This window comes from Corvus cornix, chromosome 2 (genome assembly GCF_000738735.6).
Source record: "Corvus cornix cornix isolate S_Up_H32 chromosome 2, ASM73873v5, whole genome shotgun sequence".
NCBI classification, from domain to species: Eukaryota; Metazoa; Chordata; class Aves; order Passeriformes; family Corvidae; genus Corvus; species Corvus cornix.
Window position 1 is genome coordinate 41,621,846 of NC_046333.1, and position 21,621 is coordinate 41,643,466.

A 21,621-nucleotide genomic window follows, 5' to 3' on the forward strand; every position below is an offset into this window, starting at 1 on the left:
CCATCATGCTCCTATTTCAGTTAGTGGACTATTAGCAGTTTTTGCTTTCAAGAGCACTTTTGCAAGCAAGGTATGCTTTTAAAGCACCACTTGTGTTTGCAGAATCTTTTTTATCTTATTCAGAAAGGTAATATCACCATATAGGACATCCACAGCTCACCACAAAGTTTTATCGCAAGGTGAGTGAGAGAACCTTAAGAGCCAGCTCACACTAGCCACATGCACAATGTTGATATTTCCTCTAATAAGCATCATGGGATCTACTTGGCTTTGTGAGTATACAAAAAGGATGAATGGATGGTAAATGTGGACAAACTCTTTACATGTATGCAAATATCCATGTGGACTTGCTGTAGTTAGCTGTCTGCTATTACAAATAAATGCAAATGGACGTTGGTAAATTTTAATACAGATCAGTCACAGGTAAAACTTGGCATTGCAACAAGTTGTGGGAAGGCTGTGAGGAAAGTTTATGGAGTGCACTTGGAATAATTTCAATAATGGCATGCAGTCACATAGATAAAATATATTTTAGCAATTTCCAAAACATTCTCTTGGATTTGGAGGGGAGAAATCTATAGAAGTTAAACAGTTTTTCATGTGGTATTTCTGGCAATTGGTCCACTGAATAGCATGACAGGATGTTTAAAAAGTATGGGAGCCTATAGAACTGTGCTTTTTAAATATGGATAATTCTTCAGAAGCTGGGGGATAAGTAGAAATTTACGTCTAAATATACTTAAAGTATTTTTGAAGTTCCTTATTATTCGTCAAGTGCACTTAAGATGTGCTTATGTCTTCCATTGAAGTATAGCTCTGGTCTCAACTAGCAAATTCCTTTCTTTTCAACCATCTTAAGTGCCAAATGAATAAAACACGCTGTAGCAGCTTATTATGAATCCAACCGTTTAAGGTATATGGAGAATCTCCACCATAAAGAACATCTGCCCAGGGTCTAAACAAGCCTCTAACTGCAGAGTCAAAAAGTTACAAAGAATTCAGTTTCCTGCCTGAATATAAGACTGCACAGATTCTCTTTTAATACCCCCAGCTGTATACAGTACCCTCCTTTTGGTACCATCTTGAAGCAAGATGCTTAGTAAATTGCCTTCATCTAAAAGACATGGCTGTTTGTCCAAGAGAAATTCAACAGTGGCAGCTGAAACAAGTTTAGAAGTGGGTCCTTCTTTGCTGCCTTTTAACAAACCTGGATAGGGTCTCTGAGAACTATGTGAAGACAGTTGGAGATGGTGTCCTCAACAGCTCACAAAGGCTGATGTTATGTGCAGATTGGAGGGTGAAAATCTTCATCCACCATGTGCCTGCTTGCTACATTTATTCTTCCATACTCACAGATCTTACTCTGCATGTTCCGAATATTGTTCTGTCACAGTTTGCTTGTCCTTTTCAGATATTTACAACCTCCTGTTTTCAGGCCCTTATGTTGCTCCTAGGTGTGCAACTCTTTCTTCCATATTGAAAAATAACTGGCCTTTATGCCCTCAAATTTGTGTTTAAAATACACTTGAAAAAAATGGGACAGCTGTCATCTTTGTCTTTGAACTTCTACTTAGCATCAACATAGCCTCTTTCTAATCACTTTTTTGTTTTTGTTTTTTTTTTTTTTTTTGAGGCTAGGACCTGCCATATAACCTATTTATCTGAACTAGTTTTTCTCTCCACTTAAAAGGTAATACCATTTTAGGCAGGTGATATCTTCATGTTTTTGCTGTGGCAGGAACATTGATAAGCAATGCCAAGTTAGCTGGATAAAGTTCAGTTACTCTGAGAACAATGTATGTCCATCTGTGTTGTTTCTGAACGGTATGAGGGGTTGCTCTGCCATTCTTTGCTTCTCCCTGAGTGTGGCACCATTCTCATTTCTGAGAACTCTGGCATTTGATCTTGTATGTACAGATACCAAACTGCTGAAACCTGTTTTGCAGGCTCTCCATTTAGTTCTGCTTATATCACTAGGTCCAATATAGATTATGATGACCATGGCTTCTGTCCAGACCTTCTCAGTAACTTGTCTTCTTTTAATATGATGGGATTTTTTTTTTCCCCTGCACTGGCATCTGGTAGGCAACAGATCTTCTATGCGTCATGACAACGCGCTAAGTTTATCAACATTTCCCGGTATTAATTTACTAAGAGATAGTTTTTCCCATATTCAGTCATTTTCTTATTTCAAATGTAAGTCTGTAGTCCTCAATGAAGCTGTAAAATGATAACTTTGTACCTCTCATGTAGCATAAATTTTAAATTTTTAGGATATCACAGAATTAATGCAGAATTTTTGAGCTATATCTGAGTAGAAGAAAAAAGTAGCAAATATAAAATGTAAGACAAATTTCACTACTGCTGACTTTTACTTATTCATACGTTTTTTTTCCTCTGATTCAAAATACACTGTCTTCCTGATAGTCATGTCACTGAAATCTTTAGTTAACTTCTTATGCTCTGACATATTTCTCAGTAGTGGAAATATGTCTCAAGATCGGAGATTTAAGACCCGTGCCAATGAAATTAGTTCCAAAACCTGTTGATTTCAAGAGAAGGAGGCAAGTTCCTCGCGCTGTTGAGGAAATTAATGATAGCTATGGTGGCTCAGTACAAATCATCAAAGAAGTACCAGTTCTAATCTACAGTTCTGCTATTGTGGGAGTGAGTTAATCTGTATGATGTCTTTCCTTTGTGTCTCACATTCTTGCTTATAGGTTAGCCTGGCTGGAGTCCCCATGCAGGCAGCATTATAGGTATATAGACGTAATCAAGATTTCCCCCCAGTTTTTCCATAAATATGAAATTAGAGGGCTGGAAAGATACACTGATTGTAAGCAAAGCAGCTCACTTACTCTTTGGTAATACTTTGTTAGCATTACTATTTAGTAAAACTTTGTTCTATAATAAAAATTCAGATTTTTAAAATACTTCTCTAGAATCTTTGTCAGAATAATATATTTTTAAATGCAGGCCCTCCCTGGTGGGGATGGTGTATAATTTATTATACAGAATATAACAGCTTTTTGATTATAAAAGCAATATTGAATATTTCTTTTTTACGGGCTTTAGCAGCATGATGACTATTAGATTAGAACCAAAACCCAGAGTCTTTCTCTGTGCTGAATTCTAAAATGTTGTAGAAGAAAAAAGAAAGTTAATGAAGAATAATTTTGTGATCATACATTTTGTGATTTTTAAGAAATTTCTTTCATAGTGAAGTACAGTGAAAGGAAAACTGGAAGTGTAAAAATTATTCACTTTGGTATTTTGACTACAATTGGTTAGTAGTTTGGTAAAGATTATTCAGAAATGGAGTTTTTTTCTGTTGAACCTGTCCCATTTGGGAACACTTAACAACTCATCTGTCCCTTTTTGGCCAGGAGAACACCATTCCTGCCTTTGATTAATTCTCATTCCATCCCAAAAGAAGTAGCAATATTGTTAGAAAGTGAGTAAAAATTTCCTCCTTCCACTTTCACTCCTGTTCTCAAACTCAATAGACGTTTGAATCTTGACAAGTTGCATTGTGAATGGATGTTTTTTCCACTTGGCAAACACAATAGAATTTTGGTTTTTTCTTGGTCCACAGTCTTATCTATTCTGATAATGTCCTAGTTTTTTCTAGGGTATTGTTTTGGTTTGCACCTTATTTTTAAATTATTGTTATTGTGTTGGAGTTTTTAAATTTGGTTATCAAACTGAAGAAAACCAGTGATTACATCACCATAGTTCTGACTCTGCTTAGCTCCATTTTCCTCACATTTGATACAGGAGCTTTGCCAAAAACAGACCTAGGTGCCCTTGTGGACAAAAAATTGAATGGGATTCATGAACTACACACTTGGACAGTACTGTGCCCAGTTTTGGGCCCCCAGTACAAGAGAGACATCACTGTAAGGGAGTGAGTGTGGAAGAGCATCACCAGGATGGTCAGGTTACCTGAGCACCAAAGAGAGGTTGACAAGGCTGGTTTTATTTACTGTGAAGAAAAGAAGGGCTCGTGGGGGATCCTTTTGCACTCTTCAACTTCCTCGAGGGGCTTTTAGATAGAAGAATGATGTATATGAAAGGGCAAGAGGGGAGCATCACAAATTGCAGCAAGGAAAGTTCTGGTTAGGTATATGGATAAAAGCATTCAGAACTTCATTGTAAAAGTGGGTAAGCACAGAAATGAGTTGACCAGAGAGGATGTGGAAATTATTCTCTGGGGATTTTAAGAACTCAACTGATCTAAGCTTGAAATTACTTCTGCTTTGGGTAAGAGGTTGTGTAAGTTGCAGAGATACCTTTCCACATGAATTTTTCTAAGGTTCTGTAGCAAATACTGGAAAAACTTCGGTTTTAAAGATTCAGAGGCCTACTTGCTTGATTTTCATCAGGCAGGACCAAGATATATATAGCCAAAGGCTCAGAGTTTTCTTCATAGCTGTATGTTTAAAAAGGAAAAATAACCAAGAAAATTCCACTCTGAATGTCAGGGTGCTGAGGGTATTTGGCGGAAGCAAGGCAAATACAGTAAAATCTGTATTCTTTGAAAGGCTCTGAGATGTAAAATGAGCTGTTGAAGCCTTTTTTCTACCTTTATTTTTTTCATCAAATTGCCTGTAGCATATACTCAGAACTGCTGTTCATCCATGTTACAGTCTGTCTAGTTAAAGATTATAAAAATAAAATTCTTGTCCTCTAAAAGAAGAAATGTAGGAACAAAGCTGTGTGGATCTTGGTTTTAGACCTTTATTTCTGTCATTAGCAGTGACAAAGAGAAGAATAGATGCTGCAGGATGCAGTAAAGAACATCAGATACCATGTTTACAGTTATGTTTTAAGACAGATGGGATCTTCATAGCAGGCTGATATTAATAATGATCCAAAATTTCTTTTTATTTAAGTAAATTGGCTTTTAATCTGAACCATTGAAGATTTCAACAGTAGACTTTGTCATGTAAACATTGGACTGATCAAACAGCTCCTTAAAAAAATTATCCAGTAATTGATATTGAATTTGTTTGTGGGTTTTTTATTTTTGTGTGGTGTTTTATTTTCTGACCAATCATATCCCATCATGAAATTAAATTATTATTAATTGAAAACTAATTTTTGTATGTTTAGGGAAACACAATTTTCTATTTAGAATCATCAGTGTAATAGTTTCAGAAGTACCACACAGCAGTAAAAGAGTATTCCTCATGTTTTAAAATCTTGAAATATTTAAGAAAAAAGCACAGCAATTTATTGTATTGTATTTGATTCTATCACTGACTCTTTTGATGCCAGTGACCCTTGTCACAAACAGATGAAATATGCTTGAGAAAGTCAAAGAAAAGATCCCAGAACTGTCAAGCTTTAAGAAATATATATTCAGAATTACAGTGTTGGCATTTAAAGACTTTTTGTGAAATAAATTCTTTCAAGAACAGTGGCAAGCTTCTCTGGTCTTAGAAGCACTCCAAATTAAAAGATTGTGGAAACAAATAATGTTGCAGTTAAAGAAAGAACAACTAAATTACCTTATAGCTGTCATAGAAGTTTCAGTACGATTCAAGAAAGAAACATTTTAGTTTTACCAATGCTTTAATTTTTTTGCAAGCCAGAAGAGTTTATTTCAACAGATTGACTCTTAATTTTATCTCTGTAGGGCTGTATGTATGTTATAAATTTAATTTTCTTTTGGTGCAGGCTAAATTTTGTAATGTAGGTTAGTTTAATCTGTTATATGCCTGCAAAATTTTTTGTAAGGGAAATAATCTGCTTTTTTTGTTTTTCCTTTGATATTGCATACAGCCCATCCTACAAAATCCATTGACCACATTAATGAGAGTACTAGAGGGTCAGGCTAATTTTGAATATGTGTGCTTCTGAGTACAGTGATTATATATTCATACACACACATATTTACACAAAGCCCACTTTATTCTTAGTCTGCATAGGAATTTGTTAGTTCTTGGCTAGTATGGCAGAAAATTCCAGTGCTATGCTTTACAGGAAGAGCCTTTGTGCACCATCTGCTGCTTAGCCCAGAGTCCTGTATGGTAGTCAGCAGTTAGTTTTTAGTCTTTGAAAAGTGTAGTCACTGGTGGTTTTTTTGTTTTGTTGTTTTGTGGGGGTTTTTGATTGTTGATTGTTTTATTTTTTTTTTCTGAAGTGTTGAAGTAATTTATTATTTAAAGGAATTTTCCAAATAGTATGTGTTTATTTTGTCAAATCAGAAATCATATTTGTGATGATTTCAAATGAACCTCAGGAGGAATAGAGTTTTTCAAATGGTTCCAGAAAGATGAATTACATTTCTTCTAACTCAGTTTTTATTAATTTTTAGACATATGCAAATTTTATAGTCCAGAAAACCTGCTCTTACACTGTGTGATGTAAGGTTTTTTCCTTTCTTAAATATTTATATTCTTTTATTCAATAAACTCAAGAAAGCTCCTCACATATTAGTACTCATATTATGATACAACTAATATAAATCAACACTTAGCAAGAATAGGCATTATTACTTCTGACAGATCTCTAGACTTATGTTAGTTGTTTATAGGGTTAATGAAACATCGTATCTATATGCAAGACTTTTTTTTCCCCTGGGAATACGGAGAGGTATAGTTACTATGCAGTGCTATTAAGATATCCCTGCTGTATTCTAGTGAAGACTTGTATTTCTCTCTGTAGCCACTCTTGTTTAATTTATTGGAGAATGATCTTCAGAATATTGCTTTCTTCTTTTGCTAACTAACGGTGGATATTTTATGAAGTGTCATCACGGAAAGCTTGAGTGTTCAACCTTATCTGATCCCCAAAGTTACCGAGAAAGAGACTTGTCACCCTGACTTACTGTTTGTGGATATCCAAAGGATTTTGGTTAATGTGTTCTGACAGAACTCTCCATGCTCCACAGTTCACCTGCTATAGATGTTACATTCAAATGTGCTGGCTGAAGCAGCTTGTGCAAACACGAAATGGCAGGGCTGGTGAGTTAATACAACAGTTTCTTCAGAAAGACAAGGAGGGGATGAAAATAAATGATATCTGCTTCATCCTTTATATTCCTTTGATAATAAAGCATTTCACAACGTTCTTGAAACCAATGCAGACAGAAGTATATACACAAAGCACAGCAGGATTTTGAAAAATGCTCAGTTTGTTTATTTTGTGTACAAAACGAGCCTAAGTCTCCTTTTCTCTTGATATTTTGTAAGGCTGAAAAACACCCAAAGAAGCCCTATGGAAAAGACAGCATATTATCCATACCAAGGGCAGTATTCTGGCCAACAGCAGCTTCCTACTTGACCATTTTGCTGTAACAATATGTGAGGTTAGGCTCGTACTGTTTAATCTCATGGAAAACTTTAGAAGGCCTTGGCTCCTGTGGAGAAGTGCTCTCTTTGGTAGTAAAATGCCCTTCACAACACCCTGTGAGCAGTGGCACAAACCCCTTAACAAACTTATATTTATGCAGAATGAAAGGGGATCAGTGCTGCAACAGGAGGAGACTGGCTAATGAGGGGATAGTCGGATTTGGATGGGGCTTGGTCAGTGCTTTTTTCTGATCTGGTGGGAAAATCAGTCATGAAAATTCATTTTTATAGGATGGGATTAACTTGCAGAGGTAGAAACAAATACAGGAAATTATTGCAATGAGTAAATGAATAACTGTGGGGATGACTGAGGAATAGGGGAGGGAACTGTTTGTCTTGCATATTCAAGTAATTGAAAACCTGACAAAACGTAGAATATATTTTGTTTCCTGACCATCTTGAAACCATTAAGGAAATTAGCATAAATTTCCATAGAATTCATATGTCACATTAATTTGAGTGCCTAGTGCATACATTTCCTACTCAGATGGTGGGCTCCTTCTGCCAGACGCTGGCAGGTTGGTGTAAATTACCCAGCAGAAGTTGGAATGTTCTTTCATTGCAAGCTGACAAAGACGTATGCACAAACCCAATACTCTCCCCAGATCTGCAACTCTCTCATTTCTTCCTCCGTCTTCTTTAAGGAACCCTGGGAAAAGAATTCGTAGTCCTTACCTGAGGAAAGCTTCAGTGAAATACTTATCTGAGGACTGCTTGATTTTGAGCAGGTTAAAGACTTCAAAGTTCAACTGTGGCATTTCTCAACTTTTTGGATCCAATGATACTTTATTTTTCTGCTTTTGTTTTTAATCCAGACTTTAAAAATAGTGCTTCTATGCTACACAAGTTAAAAAAGAAAAAAAAGTTCTTAATAACTGGAACTATGTTTCAAGAAATGACACTTCTGTGTTGTATTTTCTACCCCATATAAGTACTAGCTAGATGATACAATGCAAAAACCACCTTCCTGCTTGACTCAGCAGAAGGAAGAGTTATCCCAATTTATTTAATGTATTTTTTTAACACTTAAGTAGTGAGCAATGAATCACACATTTGATCTGAGGAATCCAGATCTCCTCGCATAGAAAGCCTTGGGTGAGCCTTGGAATTTTTCTCATAGAAATACAAAACATACCTAACCCTTTGTATAATTTACTAGAAGAAAAAATCTCTTAGAGTTTAAGAAAACCCTTAGCGTATTTGTTCTGTTGCAGTATCATCAGTTGTTCTTCTATTGCTAGTTTAATTAGATCATGATGTGTGTGGAATTTTTTAATACCATATGGTAATATTATATTGCTATGTTGGCAGTCCTCGGGATGGGGATTCTGTTACCCTTATCACTATGTAAGGCAGAAGGAATGTGAAGGCCCCAGAATAATACTATGAGTAGCACAAAATACTGGTAGCATCAAAAATTAAAATTAAGGTTTATTGCTTTGGGTTTTTTTGGTCTAAATTCACCTTGTAATATGCAGCCATTTTTCCTCTTTGCTTGTCTTTGGTGGTGAACCTGGGCATTCAGACATACCTTTCTATCAAATTAAATTGCAAAGAAATAATTCCCTCAGAAGCTCCCTTTCAGCTTCATTACAAATTCCTTGTATGAATACTGCAAGTGTTGGCAGCTATATTTTCATGATGTTTACAGTATTTTTTTTTTACCTTTTCTTCTTTGTGAAGATCAAGGTAACTGGTTTTTATTGTTCAGCAGTTGTTAACATACAAGACCTAATATTCCCACACGTATAGTAAATTTTAACATCCTTGGCTTTTTGCAATTAGTAAAAAAAACCCTGGCGGGTATTTAATTTACCTGGCAGTGCATTGGTGTTTGAATCTGCTGCTGGCAAATTCTGGAAGGGTTTTTTCTGCGTGAATGCTGGGGGGCTTGATCTGTGATTTTTTAAATGCCTTTGGGAGGTGAGATCAGATGCGTAAGAATGTGATTGTGTTTATTTTTTACATGAATCCCACTGCTAGAATCCTTAGGGATTTGCTGTATCAAAGATATTTATGAGAATATTGCCCTTGGCTATGGTTTGAAAGGGAGCAATGTAGGACAGGGACAGATGAAGGGTAGGCAAGCTGGTGACTCTGGTCATAGAGAATGTTGAGAGTCTCCTAGATCTGGATACCCTTTCTGATGCATAGCACTCAAGTAAATAGGAGAGTAAGCAGTATTCAGCAGTCACATTTCCACTTGAGAGGTTTTTTTGTTTGTGTATTCGGTTCCTGAATGTTCATAATTTCAGAAACAGCAAAGCATGACCAGGATTAATCACTCAATTTATGGATTCAGTATATGCTGTTGTCCGTGCCTGGCCTCATCTTATTTGGAGAGCAGGATCTTCAGGCATGTGACTATTATATTTAAGCTTTGATGTGAAGCAAATTTTTGTTGTTTGGTCACTTGAACTTCTGTGTTCTTTCAATTTTCCCGCTTTAAAGGGAAGAATAGGGCAAGATAATGGCAATACCATCTGGCAGGTTTGTCACAGCAGTTCCTCAGCATATCTACCTTTAGGTTTTCCATGAGTAATAGGTAGTAAAAATGATGAAGCAAGCATAAAAAGGGGAGAATTGTAAAGCCAAGTTCTATCTGAAGTTTTTTTTTCTGAGGATGTATTGTTCTAGTAATAAGAAGGAATTATATGCCTTCAGTTCAGCCAAAGATCTTGAGCATTACAGAGAATTGTTGGACTCGATGATCTTAAAGGTCTTTACCAAATGAAATGATTTTATGAACTAGCCAAAGTGCCATTTAAACAAATTAAGAATGTAACATTTACATTAATGTTGCTGACCAGAATAGTCCCATAATCTGTTAGTAGTATACATCTGCTGATCTATAAAAATATGTATATGCATGCACATGTGCACACACATACAGAACGTTTTAATTAGTTGCTGAGATAATGTATGAATCTCTGCCCCTTTAAATGTGCTGATTGAAAAATGAAGAATTCCTGCCCTTTAAGTGTTCAGCTTTCACAGAGGTTACAGTAAATCTCTTAATCTCCCAAGCACTTATTCTCCTCTGTGTTTTTCGCAGACATTTATCCACAGGACATTCATTTCCAATCTGTATTTAAATCCAGGAATAACTATGTGGGCTTTGAGCTATCTGCTTTCATGCACTGCTAATGGGCTCTATCAAAGGAACTCTGGATGAACTGGTGGGGGGGAAAGAGATTCAAGCCATGTTCAGTTTCTATTTCATCTTAAACTGAGTCTCTATTTATTTTTGGTGAAGAGAGCATTAAAGAAAGCAATTATTTGGGGGCGAAGGAAGGGCAGGAAAGATCCACAATAAAGGATTTATTTATTCCGTCTTTATAGAGAACACCAGTGTATCAGATTTTCAAGCTTATAATGGAGCATAGTTGAATTTATCTGCTGAATGGGGTGTGAGGATTTGAAACATATCCTGGATTTTTGTCAAATACTGTCAGCACTTTTTTTTCATATTCCTTACAGAATTTGTTGTCCAGAATCTTGAATGTAAATGGTCATAGCTTCACATTGTTTTGTAAATACACAGTAACTCAGAATAGCATGTTCTCCCATTACTTAGTAGATGCTTTGCAGTCACTGTGCTGAATGGCCCATTTCTGTAAGAGAAATGTAGTATTAAATTAATATTATGTTGTAAAAGAAAACACAGAAACATAATGTCTTTGAAGTAGTTACAATGAGGCTGCCTCTTGACCTTTTGGCATTTTCTCTTCTGCACATCAAAGAATTCGTTTCAGTTTTATTCAGAGCATATTAAGGGAGGCAAAGTGAGGGGGATTGAAAGAAAATGTGCTGAGGAGACCTTTAATTCTGTATTTCCAGCCTATGTAAAATAGCCTCAATTTGGAAACTATACTAAGATATATCCAGAAAAACGTTACCCATGAACATAAATCCTTTAAACAATGTTTTTTTTTCTTCACAACAACTTGCTTTTAAACAACAGAAGAACTCTGTTGTTTTCTTCCCGTCCTATTTTCTCTTCATTATTTCTCTTCTCTGTCTCCATTCTGTGAGCATTTCTCCAGAGCACAAATCCCGCTTTTTGTGCAGTGTATTTTCTGACCTTCACTGAACCAGCTTGCTCTGGTGTTTTGGTATTATAAACATGCTGTTTTATCAAAAACATCTAAATAGCTTTTGGTCAATAACAACAAAATGCATTTCTTCTTTCCTGCTTATAATATTAGCTATACTTTCAGTACTATTTGTATAAAGATTTGGAGGAGTGGTTATTATTTTCTGGTAAATGTGCTTAACTTTTGAAATGTTACCTTTGAAGATATTCTCATTAGAGAGTGATAATAAATCATTTGATAGAAGATTTTTGTGTATCTTTCTTAATTGCGTGTTCTGGTCTCATGTGGAGCTATCAGTGAAAATAAATAGGCTAATTAAACTGCAATGCTATTAAATTCTTGCCAAATTTGGTTAGACCCTCTTTCCTGGTGCTGGAAAAGTCTAACTCAAATCATCAGTCATAGCATGAGTAACCTTCTGGATAGATGGGGATTAGGAAAACATTTCCGGTCAGATCTTGTGAGATGCTGCTTACCCCTTTCAGATGAAGAGCTCCGACCAAAGACAGATTTGGAGGGAAGCAATAGACTTGCACTAGTATCTTGGCCTCTCACAAGAGTGTGAAAAGGGCATTGGAAAGGACTGCTGTCTTGTACCAGCTTGAGGCTGGACTTCTTAATTCACTGATATGCATAACCTAAAGAACAGATGATAATATGGTCTAATGAAGTGTTATCCAGCTACTCAGTAAATGATTGCCTGAGCAAATTTACTTAAAACACTCTGGTGCCAGGAAAAGGATAGCAATGGGTCTGAAACTTGCTTTTTATTTATGTATTTATTTTCCCTTCTTAAGGGACCAAATCTCTGTCCAGCAATTCTAAATATGTATCTGCCTCAGTAAATTTATACATTGTGGGTTCTCTAACTCTGTTTTCTTACCGCGTTAAGAGAATGAACAGTGTTTTTTGTAACCAGGAAAGTATTGCTTAAGATCACTATGCTTTTTAGGTTATTTAAACATGAAGCTGACATATCGGCCTGTGCAACGACCTGTCCTCACACTGCAGATTCCTAGCTAAAACTGAAAACAAAAGTAAAAAAACAATGTTCAACGTGGGATAAAGATAAAACCTGAAAAAAGGTGATTTAAAAAATTGGATAACTTTGAAGTGGGAATTTTCTAAATCTGGAAATTTTCTCTTTCATAAAGTGTTCAATGGCTTCTTTTCAAACACAATGAGTTTTCGATCACATCAAGTTCTTGTTTGCTGTAGAATGCTTCATGTTTCTGATAAATGTCTGCTTCTTAGCAATAACATTTCTTAATAGAATTGACCACAGCAGTAAATAGAAATTGTCTGTGAAAGAAACTTGTTTAAACTATCATTTAACTTGCAGTTGTAGAGTTTTACACTGATGAATGGCTCATTTAAAAATCAGGTGGACTAGAGCCCAGATAATTCTTCTTCACAACTTACTGAATTTAGTCTTAGTATATTAGGACCCTAGATGTTACAGCCATTCCTTTATATTTTATTTTTTCAAAAGTAGATTCAAGGACGTGAGATAGACCCATGCTCTTCAGGAATTGAAACCTTCACAAAACCTGATTTCTGTCTCTCTTGTTGCAAAGCTTGCAGACTGGAACATAAATTTCTGTTTCTCGTTTAGAGATTTAGGTTTTAATATTTAGCATTTAAGCTTAATTAATTTTCCCAACATTTAATAACTGCATTTAAATTAGGCTGGTTTTGATGGCTAATTATCATGAATTTATGGCTGCCTTGACATTTCTAATACACTAATTATTACAGTGAAATCACTTAAAAACTTTAGTACATTTTAAGTTGTTTACTTATGAACCGTTTATTCATCTGCTTTCATGGGAGAGCACTGTGGCAGTAAGGACTGCAGGTACTCAGTTTGCTGCTGTAAGAAGTAGTTTGTATCAGCCTCTCATCTGGCAAATTATCTGATAGTCCAGCAGGCATTTTCACCTACTTGTAATACCAATGGGGAAATTAGTAATGAAACAAAATTTCTCAGCCAGCCCAAATGCAGGTGTGGAATATAAAACATTCATGTGTCCTGACTAGTTCAAAATCTTGCAATGAGTTTCTGGCAACCAGAACTTGAGTGAAGGATATATGATTCAGGTTTCAGTTGTCACAGCTTGCCTCTCTGACATTTACACTCCAAATCTGACAGGTAATTCACTTTACCAGTCAAGGTATTTTCATCAAAAACTGTGGTACTTCTCTTTTTTTATCCACAGCTCCCTGATGAGAATCCATTATATATTTAATTAAGTCTTTTGAAAAGCAGTAGTGTAAAGCTTGGTTTTGTTCAAGGACTTTTAGTCTTTATTAAGTTTTGTGTGGTAATAATTTCTGACTCTTGGCTTGTAATATATATTAAACTTTGTCTTCTTAGCAGATCTGCTGTCATAAAATTCTGAAGAGAACTGTGGTTATATTGTTATGTTTCTAGGATTGCAAATGATAGTCAGCTATGTTTCTTTCCCCAAACCTTGACACAGGAATGGTTTGTGAGAATACCTTCATGTCTGCTTAAGCTAATTTTTCTGTGAATTTTAGTTTGAGGATTTTCTTATTCCTAAAACAATGACAACAACAACAACAAAAAACCAAACAAAAAAAACCCCAGACCACAACCCCCCTAGTAAACAACCAACAAAACAAGCACATGTACCTCTTCCAATCCCAAACTGGACAAACCCAAACTATAGTTGACGAATTTTTTTTATGTGGTAAAAATTAAACATTTTAATCCTCTTAGGACATCAGAATAACTTACAGCATAAATGTTATTTTATGTTATGTACATTGTGATAAGGATAAAATTACAAGTAGTTCCACAGAGAACAGGAATGGAAATTTGTAGCTACATTATTTCTTATAATGCTCAGTTTATGAGATGTAAAGATAGGGTTATGAACTGGAAGCTGCACAAGTTTTCAATACCAGGCATATTCATAAATCATTTTACTCCTCTGAAACATAGTTGAACTCATGTGAGGCAAATTGTACATGCCAAAAAATCATGGTCAAATACTCAGGCTCAAGCCAGTGAGCCATGGTTCCACTCACTTCCATCAGCCATTCAGAGCTTTGTTCTCTGAGGGTCTGCTGCTGCTGCATGGAGGCTTCTGTCACTGTAGTGACTTTTTCCTCTTTGTTGTTTTTCATAGCCCATTTAGCTGTAATGGATGAATGGATTTTAAAACCATCTGCAGCTGCTATTAATATAACTTTTCAGTGTGTGTATTTCCACAAGCTTTTGGTAACAGCTGTTTGAGCAGAACTCTTTTTTATTTACTTCCTTTCTATCTAATTTTACAGTACCATTTCCTTTTTTGCTTGTTTCAGGTAATATTTGACTATCAGAAAATGTCAGTCATAAAATTAAAAGAAAGTCCTTTGCAAATGTCCAGTGTATTTGAATTTTAAAAGAAAGTACTTAGTGTACATTCCATGTTAGGAATTTAAAATCAACACAGTTTATTTTAGTGGTATTTCTGTCAAGAGCTTATCAGAAGTTTGAGTGTTACTATAAAAGCCCTCTATTTTAATTATATGTATGTGTGCTCTTCTGGCAAATAATAGAAATTGTTTACTGTAAAAGTTATACTCAGCTTATATTTATTGGGAGATTTAAAAATACTCTTGTGTTTTAACAACTTCCTCAACAAGTCACATAGTGTGCTTTCTCCTTGATTACTGTTTGATGTGTGATGTGTATATCTAGGTAATAGAAATACTTTCTAATTAATTAAAAGCTTATACAAACTTAAGAGGTATATAGGTTTTAATGATTAGAGATTATTGCTGCATTTACACATCCATGGAGAAATATTTTGCCTGATGTGCAAAATACTTCTACTCTGCATGAAATACCTTCAGTTAATGTTGTTAAAAATTGGGGTATGAAGGAAAAATCAGTGACCATTTTAAAAACAGTTGACTGAAAATAATGGTGCTACTTATGTTGGGAACAATAGAATATATTTGCTCCTTTTTGTGTTCTAGAATGACTTTTGATAATTTTCTTTGAAGTGACTGATTTTTTAGACATTTGTGGTACAGTAATGTCAAATTTGCCTCTTTTAACTAGAGGTAGGAGTCCCCAGGAGGAAAAAATATGTTTTGTTGTAGTCTTCAGAACAACAGTATATAAGAAAAGGAGAAGTCTCTGGAAGTTTAAATCTTTTCGGCAGCAACTTTTCTTCCACAACAGTCATTCCTCTTGTTTGACTGAAACAGGATTCCCATGCTCTAGTAGATGCACAAGTTACCATTTTGAGCAAGTGACAAAGATATTTTTTATTCTTTTTTTTCCTATAATATTTTTAGATAGTTTAATCAATCTATTTCCCATATATATTGTGGTGAGGAATAATAAAAAATTTTCAATTAAAAACCTTCATCATTTAGTGATGATTATGCCAGCTAAATTAGTTCTTGATGTTACAAACTAAATTGATGGCAATTAAAGGACTTAGTATTAGGAAATAAATTGAAATACATTGTTTCTTGTCTCTGTAAGGAGGTTTGGCATTTCTGCCAATAGGGTTATATTGATCCTTCTTCCTTTGTGTCTCACACTTTGTCAAGCTATTGTTTACAGGTTATTTGATGTTATAGTATTTTTCTTTTGGCATTAGGAATTTCTAAATAGTTCACTGCTTTGTAAAGTCTTCTGGAAAGGCAAGAAATGTGGGGAGATCACTTTACAAACAGGTTTTACAGCAGGACTGTTTGTCTTCTAGACTGTAATCTAAGGTAAACATCATATCCTCTCTAAAGAGAGACAAACTCTCTTTGGAGCATATGATGCTTTAAATGGAGATTCTGTTTTGAGACCAGAACATAGATTTTTCTTCTACTACCTTCAGCGTGCTGATTGGGTAAGATTAATTTAAGTCAGTCTTAGGGATGTGGCTTTACAAATGCAAAAAAACAGGACATTTCTGTGGTAGGTCTGTGAGTTCCAAAATTATTCTTCTGGCTGTGCATTCTGGTAAGTAGCAGGTTTAAATGGCAGCACTCCAGGCAGAGTATGGGGAAGAAGAGAATGCTGTTTTACAGCCCAGCTTTGTAGGTTACAGCCATGACTCTGATAGGTATTGTACTGCTTCAGCTGAGGAAAGTCCCCTGGTTCCTTTCTCAATACCATTGGTAATAAAGCTTCTGGATTGAGTACTCTTTATTTTATTTTTAATGCTAGTAAAAAGACAAAAGAATGCAAGTTCTTCCTTTCAAGTCATATTGCCTGTTTTCACCACAGGAATTCTTGTATCTCTCTGAAATCCAAACAAGTTTTGTGGCAGGATACCTTGTTCAATATACTATCAGATGTTGCCACTTTTCTTACCACAATATTCCTAGCTACTGCTAGTGAACACCAACACTGAAGCAAGGGTTGATTGTTTTTCTAAATATGACTTAGCAGCACTGCTTGTATTAGATGCTAACTTGTAGTGCTTCTTCTAGCCTGACCTGAATTTCTTGGGGATTTACAGATATATTATATTAATGTACCAGCCAGACTGCATTAAAATGAAATACAAGTCTAGCTTTTTTTGGCAGGTGAAGTGCTTAACAGTTCTACCTTCTAATCCTATCATTTGAAAGGAACAAAAGAAGCTTGATAGTCTAAAACTTAGCACTATGTTGCTTTAAGGAGAAAGCTGTCTGTTTTTACATCATCTAAAGCCAAATGATTCATGACAAAACCGGAGAGAATAAGTCTTTCTTGCTGAAACATTATTTGACGGGCTAATAGTAGAACAGGAGATGCATTTCTGGAGTAAAAGATAACAGCTTGAAAACGCTGTCTTGGCTAGCTTTGGCTTATGTAGCAAAAATGTTAAGCCCCTCCAAAGACAACCTTCGATGACCCATATGCTAATACTTCCTGGCCAGCATTACTCCTGATTACAAAGGAGTCTAATAACCTTCCTTGGCAGAGATTGCCATCTTCTCATGTCACCAGTGATCTCTAACAGCAGTACTGAGTGAGTGGGTTCATGGGAGTCCTGCACATTTTTGCACTGTTCCACAAAGATCTGCCCTGTATGCTTTCATTCAAAGTGTGCTTTTTTGGAATATGATGTTATTATTTGCTTCTCCAAGTTTCAAATATGATGTAAGAATAAATATTGCAGTTTAAGTGTTTTATTTTGCTTACTAACAGAGACTTTTGTGTGACAGCTGCTCTAGGGGTTGTAGAAATGGGTGCATAGATATATAGGAGAATTTCTGTCTTGAATCATACTTTAATCTGTGACAGGATCCATTCACATTTTATAGTTTGTTATTCCTGCTATATTCCTATGATCTCTTGTTAATATTCTTGTACTGTTGCTAAGAAAAGGTTTTTCTGAAATAAAGGCTGTGCTTAAGTTTTTGTTAAGCTGTGGTTTCCCCATTAGAACATTTGGGAACTACCTTCTCAAGAGTATGCATTTAAGAACTACTTTTTTGTGTATAGCTAACAGAATTGTGAATGTCAAAATTCCCAGAGACAGCACTTAGTTTAAAAAACAAAACAAACACCCAAAAAACCCTCCAACCAACCAACCAACCAACCAAAAAACCCCCCAACACTCAAACTCCCTTATTTGGGGAACTTAAACTAGTTACCTGCAACATTTCCAGAATATTTCTGCATCTACCACAGTGATTCATATAAGATGACACTACAGAAATGGGATTAGGCTAAAGAGCTGACTCTGAGTTGGATTTTTAAAGTTAAGAGGAACTCCCTGCTGAACTGCCTTGCCTGGTTTGTTTTTCAGAACATTCTCAATGTGAGGAGCATGTGGAGGCTAGGTCATGGTTTACGAGAAGTCACTTGATACTGTCTTTCCATGGAATACTTGAAAGGCTTTGCTGGAGTATCACTTGCTCTGTATACTTGAAGGTGTTTTCAAAGTTGTTTTTTATGCCACAGCATAACATTTACCTTGAATGCTTCCAATGGGGGATGAAAATGTTAATCTTGTGAGAATATGTTCTTTTGAGAAATATTTTTAAGTAATATCAAGGGGACATTAGGGAAACCTATTAAATCTGAAGAGTTTTACAAATTGTTTGCAGTCTCCTGATGAGTCTACTGGATATAATTTTTTCATGACCTAAAGTCCAAGTCCATTTCTCTTTCTCAACTAAGTTCCACACTTAGTAAGTCCAAACTGACCAGTATTTGACATAAATGTTGCTGTACTCTTTAACTTCAAATCCAAATTTAATTAGATGCAGATGCTAGACTGAATAATATCTTAAGTGCTCTATTCCCACACAATGAACCCCCATGTCACTTACAAGACATTTGATGTCTGCTGTGGTTTCCTGTCTGCTTGTGGGAAATGTTTTCCTTAGGAATCAATGTCTTATGGGGAGCCAGATGAGCTCCTACATCTGCCACAGGTTTCAATCTCTTGTCCAGTGCTAGAAATCTGATCTTTCTGTAAGTGCCACCTCTGAGTAAATGCTGTAAGTGGAAGATACTTAAAAAGCAGAATTCATACCTCCTTGGGATGTAAAACATTCTTTACTGTTTCCATTTGATAATGTTCTAGCTGTTCCCCCATAATCTATAATCTTTCAAATCTAATCAGTTTCCTCTTGCAATTCATTGGGACTTCCTTGAAGTAGTTTTGAAGAACCTCAGATCAAAAGAATGAAAACTCACATAGGTACTACATGTTTAGGTTTTATGCATGTGGAAATTAGTTAAACCCACAGTGCTTTCCATAATTTCATCTGAACATTTTATATTTTTGATAAATGAAAAGGAAAGCTGTGTAGTGTTTTGTCTTTCAAGTGTGTACTTTCAGGTATGGCAGAGAATTGTCTTAATATTTTTTCCAGTTAGATATATTTCTACTCAACTTGGCTACCCTAAGTGTACTTTTCACTCGACTAAAAAGATTTGCTTGTCTTATCTGAACTCTTGCTCCCTTCCCTGAGTCTGCTTCCAAGAATGGTTCATTTGCATGCAAAGGAGAAAGAGATCTTTTAATTGCAATTAGTGAATCTGATTTTGGCTCCTGAATGTAGAATTAAATGAAAATCTTCATTTTAACTTCTTTACTACATTTTACTTATTTTTATAATTAACACCTGCTGTAGACGTTTTGCATTTTAATGTAGAAAACAGAATCAGTGTGTAAAAAGAAAATAATAATGCCTGAGCATTAGTTGTAATTTCCCCACATTGAGACAGTAAATTCTTTACTAGAATTAAGTCCTTTTCCTTAGAATAGTAGTGCTTAAAATTGTTACACTTTTTAATATGAACTTTTTACTAGAAAATTATAGTTAAGTTTCCCTATGTCTGATTAGTTTGCAAAATACATGTTGAAAGGAAACATAATATCAGTGTCCATAAATAAACAAGTCTAAAGGTGAGATTTACTTGCCCTGTTTTTGATTGAGTCTAGAAGTGAAGACAATTGACTTTCTGATTCAAACTGGGAATATTGTGCTCCTTGTTCTGAAAAAATTTGCTGAATGTTACCATATTTCACACATTGTATGCATGAGTACACACACATGCACACCCATATAGGTAAAAATGGAGTACCTCTGTGTATCTGTGTTGCTCTAACTGTGCTCTATGCCAAAACACAAAATGGAAATGGGTACATTGAATAACTGTACCTGAATTTGCATGTGCAACTCACTGAGAGTAGCCTATGTTGTGATCAAAATATCCTGTACCTTTGCAGCTGTGTGTCCTTTTACAGCCTGCTCGAATGGTTTAAATTTAGTCAGCCAAGTCCCAGATGCTCTCTCTTTAACCAGTAATTAGATCTATTTCTGTTATCATGTCAGAAACTTTCAGTTTCTGTAAAGTCTTAAAATATTTCTAATTCTGAATATGAGATTTACTGCACTGAAAATATGATCCAAATAATTGACTTGCTATCAAACAGCAGATCACCTTTTTTCTACCTGCAGAGCTGCCCAATTGTTCATGTTTCTATAATAATGCAGATCACAGGAAAAATTATGAATTACAGGAAACTGGTTTATCATTTGTACTTCTTTTGAGGGTTTATTACTTATCTCAAGCTCTGTAATAGTTGGTTCATAAAGCGTTTTGTTTGATTTTCAGTGTACAGTTATGTTAGTGCTCTTCCTTTGTTTTGTTAAATGCTTTGGTACCTTTAAACTTTTTGTAACTAAATTTACTTTTTGCTGGAAACTGATTACTTTCGAATTCTGAACTCTTAAAGAACTGTTATTGCATTATTGCCAAAACTGGAATGAAACACTTTAATGTTTATAAAAAGTGACCCTGTTCTGTTGGTATCCTGGTGGTCTGTGACGGGTACAACATAAGCAGTTTAGGGAAAGGGCCAAACCAGTGTTTGCTACATTAAGTTTGCAAGTTTTATGAAACTATAGCTTTGTTGTGTTCTAGGCTTACTATTAAACTTCAGATTTTCTTTAAAGGCATTAACCCTTTACATGAATGTTTTGTCTGTGTTTGGTTTTAAATTTTTAAATTATTGTTTATTTTTCTTGTATCTAAAAAAATCTACTTAAACGGATCTTCTTCTCTGGATAAAATAGCATTTATGCAACTGGATATGTTTATTGTCCGTCATAAATATTTGCACGGTTTTGGTAATGTTTTCCTATTGGGTTTGTTAGTTCTTTTATTGCTTTGAGAAGATAAATTTTAGAAAGAAAAATCTATTTGTTTTTTCAAAGTGGTAATAGCTGTATAAGTTGCTGCAAGAGTTACTGTAGTGTCTTCCAGAAAAGAACACAGCCTGGTTTTTGCCTGTGAGTATGAAATGGTGGAGACTGGAATAGCTGGAACTTGATTTGAAGACACTTCTTGCAGAGGGTAAAATAGCTTAAGAAAGTTGTGGTGATGGTTTTGAAACTGAAATTTCTGAGAGGAAGCTTTGGCCATGAATCAGTTTGGCCCTGGAACAGTTTTGAAACACTGCCTTTATCTAAAATTCTGTGAGTTCAGTAATGACTGTGGACAGGAAGTTGAAAGTTTACACTAATGAGTGATATCGGGTAGCAGTCAGCTGCCTTTATGAGAACTTCCCTTGTCGTGGCTTTCTCTCTGACCTGATGGATCTTGGATGCAATGATGGGCTCTCCCAGGTCTGGGTGGTGTCACTCCTTCCCCTGTTAGGTGTTTCATGTCCAGGCGAGGGCACTGCAGCATG

General features: G+C 35.5%; 1 protein-coding gene across 4 annotated transcripts in view; it reads left to right on the forward strand.

Annotated features, from left to right (window-relative positions):
* Positions 1-21,621, forward strand: part of ZNF385D (zinc finger protein 385D) — a 422,159-nt gene that overhangs the window by 90,880 nt on the left and 309,658 nt on the right. The gene's annotated exons all lie outside the window — the stretch shown is intronic.